The sequence below is a fragment of the Gekko japonicus genome, unplaced genomic scaffold, assembly GCF_001447785.1.
Source record: "Gekko japonicus isolate JY-2015 unplaced genomic scaffold, Gekko_japonicus_V1.1 scaffold526, whole genome shotgun sequence".
Taxonomy (NCBI): Eukaryota; Metazoa; Chordata; class Lepidosauria; order Squamata; family Gekkonidae; genus Gekko; species Gekko japonicus.
In genome coordinates, this window is record NW_015161966.1 from 943,655 (window position 1) to 949,422 (window position 5,768).

At 47.6% G+C, this 5,768-nt stretch overlaps 1 non-coding gene across 1 annotated transcript; it reads left to right on the forward strand.

Annotated features, from left to right (window-relative positions):
• The first annotated feature begins 966 nt into the window (after nucleotides 1-966).
• On the forward strand, nucleotides 967-1,038 carry TRNAS-GGA. Its single transcript has one exon. It is a non-coding gene; the product is annotated as a tRNA-Ser (tRNA).
• Nucleotides 1,039-5,768: the final 4,730 nt, after the last annotated feature.

The window sequence follows — 5,768 nt, forward strand, 5'->3', positions numbered from 1 at the left end:
AAAATCTATGATTTGACATGTCCCTTAAATGCAGCACCTGCCACAAAATCTAACTCCTCTGCCTGTTCTGCCTGCCTAGCGACGCCCCTGCCTTCCTTCAGGTAGCAAGCAATTAAAAGTGATGAGGGTAAAGGGTTAAACCAAAATCGCCTGCTAATGAAGAGGCCGAGCCCAGTTTCTCTCTCTCTGGACATGTGGTGCGCCTTCTAGCATCAGCTTCTGGTAAGCATCGCTGAACATTTCCACAGTAGAGATGCACATATATTTTTAACACTTCCCCCCTCCCTCCCTCCCATCCACCCTGTAAAAAAACGATAAATGCCAAACTCGGCTGTTTATTCGGAACCCTAATTATAGATGCGGCATCGTTTGAATGTTAAACACGTACGGTGTTTTGGAGACTTCAAACTGGTCGGAGGAAGATAGATCTGAGTCCATAGAGATCTGAGCTTTCAAGCAAACACAACCATATACTCCCTCCCCCCTTTAAATTCAAAAGTTGCTTCGGCTGCAGATTACGTAAATGCTCAGATTTCGAAAACCGTAATGTTATGTTATCTGTATCCTTTTTAAAAAGCACCCAAACACACATCTTATATCAATTAAAGCAGACAGAAAGCTAGATTGGATGTCTTATTTTTCAAACAACAACAAAAAACAAACATCAAACGGTTATCGTATTTCTCGCATAACCCAGTCCTCGCCTGCTGTGATATCTGGCGCCGTACAAACAAAGTCTAAATTATCCTCACATACCTGGCGATGTGGGTAAAAGCCATACGGCTCTTTTCTGACTGCTCCCCTTTGGGGACTGTTTAATTGCTTAACTTTCTACTCTGATTTGTTAGGCACTGCTGGAGCACTGCGGGCTGCGCATTGAGCGTACAACGTGGCCTTATCCTGAGACTTAGCATGGTGTAGTGCTTAGAGTGCTGGATTAGGATCGAGGAAGCCCAGGTTGAGGAAGGGGCTGTGGCTCAATGGTAGAGTATCTGCTTGGAATGCAGAAGGTCTCAGGTTCAATCCCTGACATCTCCAGGTAAAAGGACCAGGCATTAGGTGATGTGAAAGACCTCCGCCTGAGACCCTGGAGAACCACTGCCAGTTTGAATGGACAATGCTGACTTTGGTGGACCAAGGACACGATTCAGTATAAGGTAGCTTCATGCATGTGTTCACGTGCGGATCCTACCACGACCGTGGGAACGTCTTCTGGGTAATCTGGAGGCTGCCGTTCTCAGCCTAGCCGACCTCACAGGGGGATAAAAGGAAGGAGGGGAGAACAGTATTGTAAGCTACTATGGGTCCCCTTTGAGGAGAAAGTGGGGTATAAATTATATAAAGAAATAAATGATGTGCACGTTTGGAGAACATGTAGGAATCTACAGCCTCAACCTCCAGGAATCTACAGCCTCCACCTCCATGCCTTTGGTTGAATGTGTGTGAGGTGCAGGGCAGGGCTATTTTGGGGCAGGAACGCACAGGAACGGAGTTCCGGCTGGCTCCTGAGTTGGCCACGCCCAGCAGGAACTCATTAGCATAATTGGCCACACCCAACAGCAGAAAATCATTGGAATTGGCTACATTAGGGGTGTGTGGCCTAACATGCAAAGGAGTTCCTGCTACAAAAAAAGGCCCTGGGCTTTGACAACAAACAAGGTAAACAGAATAAGAAGGGAAAGATGGGTGTGGCTGGATGACCATACTTCTGATAACATGGGGGTGTGGCCTAATGGGCTAATGAGCTGTGCTGTCAGGGGTGTGGCCTAATATGCTAATGACTTCCTGCTGTTGGGTGTGGCCTATTATGCTAATGAGTTCCTGCTGGGCTTTTTCTACAAAAAGCCCCCTGGTGCAGGGTATAGGTGCGATCTTGCTACCTTGTGATTTTCAGGTGGATTCGGCTGTTGAGTGGTACCATTGGTCCACTGAGGTGCCTAGTGTCTGTTAGATTCGCAGCAATAACTCATCTTCAGAAGTCTTTCCCAGCCTTGGTCCCTTAGGACCTTTTAGCTGGTGTGAAGTCTGGGCTTGGACCTGGGAGCTTCTGTGTGGGATGCACGTTCTCCTCCACATCAGGATAGATGTGCCCCCCCCCCCCGGACACTTTTATCCCACTAGGTCTCTGAAAAGCTTGAGGCGTCACACCTGTGTCTTCTCTCCTCCTTTTTATCCTCTCCGCGACCCAGTGAGGTAGGTTAAGCTGATGGAGAGACCCAGGGCTATTTTTGGGCAGGAACGCACAGGAACAGAGTTCTGGCTGGCTCCCAAGTTGGCCACGCCCAGCAGGAACTCATTAGAATAATAGACCACACCCAGCAGCAGGAACTCATTAGGATTGGCTACATTAGGGGTGTGTGGCCTAACATGCAAAGGAGTTCCTGCTACAAAAAAGGCCCTGGGTTCTGACAACAAACAAGGTAAACAGAATAAGAAGCAAAAGGTGGGTGTGGCTGGATGACCACACTTCTGGTAACATGGGGTGTGTGGCCTAATATGCTAATGAGTTCCTTTTGTTGGGTGTGGCCTATTATGCTAATGAGTTCCTGCTGGGCTTTTTCTACAAAAAAAGCCCTGGAGGGACCAAAAGTCATGCAGTCAGCGTCACAGCAGAGTAGTGAAGATTTGAACCTGGACTTCCTTGGTGGCCAACCCTGCTGAGCTCCCAAACTTTGACAAGATCAGGCTATCCTAGGTCATCTGGGTCAGGGTCTTGGGGGGGGGATTATGCGTAGTATTCATATGGAAAGCTGAATAAATTTAAATCCTTACGAGCAAAGGAATAAGAATGTCTTTCAAAGGGGGGGGGGGGAATCTATGGCAAAGAATTTCTTCGTTGCAATTACTCCTGAATATAAAGTGTCCTTGAACCCGTCTCTGCTTCTGGCCCCGATGGTCAAAGGCTAGGAGAGATCAGCGCAAAGGGAGACCCTTAGCTTGTTTGGAACATTAGGCTTAATTTCTCTCCTGTCTTCCTTTGTCTCTAGCCAGGTTTCTTGGAAACTAACAGAAATAATTAGCAAATCGCAGAGGGGCTTTTGTCTACGAGGCAGTCCTTTTCAGATAATGGAGCATAAAAGTCAACACAGTGACATAAGATAGAAGAGCAACATCTTGGAGCGTCTTGATGGGGTTTAAGCAGATGTTTAAGCATTCTCAACGCCGGATAAGGGAGGCGTTTGCATTAGATGCAGAAATCGAGAACAAGCAAATTGCGGGGAAGAGTTGTCCATGCTGTAATCGTAGGCAAACTTCCCTGGGAGTAAGTTGCAGGCACATTTGGATCTAAAGAGTTCTCCCTGCACTGCAGTCAAGCACAGGTCTAACTCTGGATTCTTACATTCTTGGAAACTGATCACAGTTTTAGACCTTTGATACTGAATAATGTGCTTGAGGTTTGATATACTTTAATCTCCAGCCGGTACTTTGACAATAGGATTATATCTAAAGGTATCTGAGCATTCTGACGTGTTCAACAGGCCTCAAAAATGGTCCTGTGGTCTTGTATGATGTACTATAGCTTCTGATTCGGGTTGCCAGTCTCTAGGTAGAAACTGGAGATCTCCAGATATGACAACTGAACTCCCGAGTACAGAGATAATTTCCTCTGGAGAAAAATGACGGCTTCAGAAGATAGCCTGTATGACCTTACACCCTGCTGTGGTACCACCCCTCCCTAAATCCTGCCCTCCCGAGGCTCTACTCCCCAAATCTCCAGGAATCTCCCAGCCTGCAGTTGGCAACCCTATTTCAGATGCTGTTTTGGAAGCCCATTGAAATCAGTGGTAAATTATGTCATTCTGGGCAGAACCCTGCTCAGGGTGGCATGGCGTGCTAGTTGTTCGACCCAGATTTCCAATTTATCCCATCCCAAGTTAAATTCATGTTTCGAAGAAAGTCAGAACAAACCTTATTGCCATCAGGGCTTTTTTTGTAGAAAAAGCCCAGCAGGAACTCATTAGCATAATAGGCCAGACCAGGGGTCATTTCATAGGAAAAGAGCTAGGGGAACTCATTAGCATAACTCATTAGCATATGCCACACCCCCTGACATCACCGGAAGTGTGTCATAAGGCCACACACCCTGCCCCCAACGGTCCCGGCCGCCACCGCCGGCCTTGCAGCTCCACTGCCAAGCCCCGTGAGGGGCCCGGAGGTGGACCTGCAAGGCCGGCGGGAGTGCAAGGAAGCCCCGCGAAGGCCCTCCCTGGCCCCAGGCAGGCAGGGGTGGGGAGAGGCAGGGAGGAAGCAACTTACCCTCCCTCTTCTCCTGCCTCCTCCTGGCTGAATGAGGGCCGGAAGCAGGGGGCGGGGCTTCATCATGTGCCCCGCCCCCCGGTACCTCACCCGGGGGAACTGCGATCCCCCGTGATCCCCCCCAAAATGACCTCTGGGCCAGACCCAACAGCAGAAATTCATTAGACCCCTGACAGCACAGCTCATTAGCATATTAGGCCACACACCCCATGTTTGCAGAAGTCTGGTCATCCAGCCACACCCACCTTTTGCTTCTTATTCTGTTTACCTTGTTTGTTGTCAAAACCCAGGGCCTTTTTTTGTAGCAGGAACTTCTTTGCATGTTAGGCCACACATCCCTAACGTAGCCAGTCCTAATGAGTTTCTGCTGTTGGGTGTGGCCTATTATGCTAATGAGTCCCTGCTGGGTGTGGCCAACTCGGGAGCCAGCCGGAACTCCGTTCCTGTGTGTTCCTGCCCAAAAATAGCTCTGATTGCCATCATTGTATATACCTGTACAATCAGAAATCACCATCAGTTACAGAGCTGTACCTGTTGCCTTTATGGGAAAGTAAACCACCACTTCCTTCTGAGACGTACCTGGCTCCTTGAAATTTCCTTTTGTTCAGATCAGCTCAATCCAGAATAAGCAATAGAATATTTACAGCTTGAGGTTTTCCAAACTGTGGTCTCTGGCAATTTGGAGAGGAATTGTTTGCTTTCTGAGAGCTCAGCTGTTAGATCGAAGCAAATCTCCCTGGGTGAGCCAATCTGAGCTCTTTAAAAGTTGGCTACTATAACTGTAAGATTATGTCATGTAACAAGACCCAGAGCTAATCTAAATTTCTGGCTTTGAATATAGGTAACTGGAGGTTGTTTGTTTAACTTGTCTTCTTCCAGAGAAGAAATTAATTCTTCAGGTTCTGTGGGACCTTTCCCACAAGGCTGATGCCTACACTGAATCTACATATCATCAGATATTGTGATAAGCACCACTTAACCTGGTCCTTTTTTCTCTGTTAACCATGGTTTGGTTGTTGTACATGCAAATAGGTCTGAGAGGAGGGTGTGAATAGATATAATCACTGCTGATATCACATAGGTACTGCTGTGGCTTCTTAAAGCAGTGATATTCCTTGATGCACTTGAAGGCCATTTTCATTTCTCCTAGGTGAAAGGTTCCCCAAACAAAATCAGTTGCTGGCCAATGGCAACTCTCCCGCCCAAGAGAGCAAAATGGTTCAGAAGGACATTGTTGACACAATGATACTCAGAGACTTTCTTAGAGGTGTAGGACATTAGGTTAAACCCAAGTTGTTTGGCCTTCTCGTAGATTCCAGCTTAGAGCCAGTGTGGTTAGAGTGTTGGATTTGGACTTGGGGGACCTGGGTTTGAGTTCCTACTTAGCCATGCAGCTCACTGGATGCCCTTGGACCTGTCACATGCTCTTGCCTGGTCTACCTCACAGGACTGTTGTGAAGAGAAATGGGAAGGGAGAACCATGTATGCTGCCCTGAATTCTTTGAAGGAAG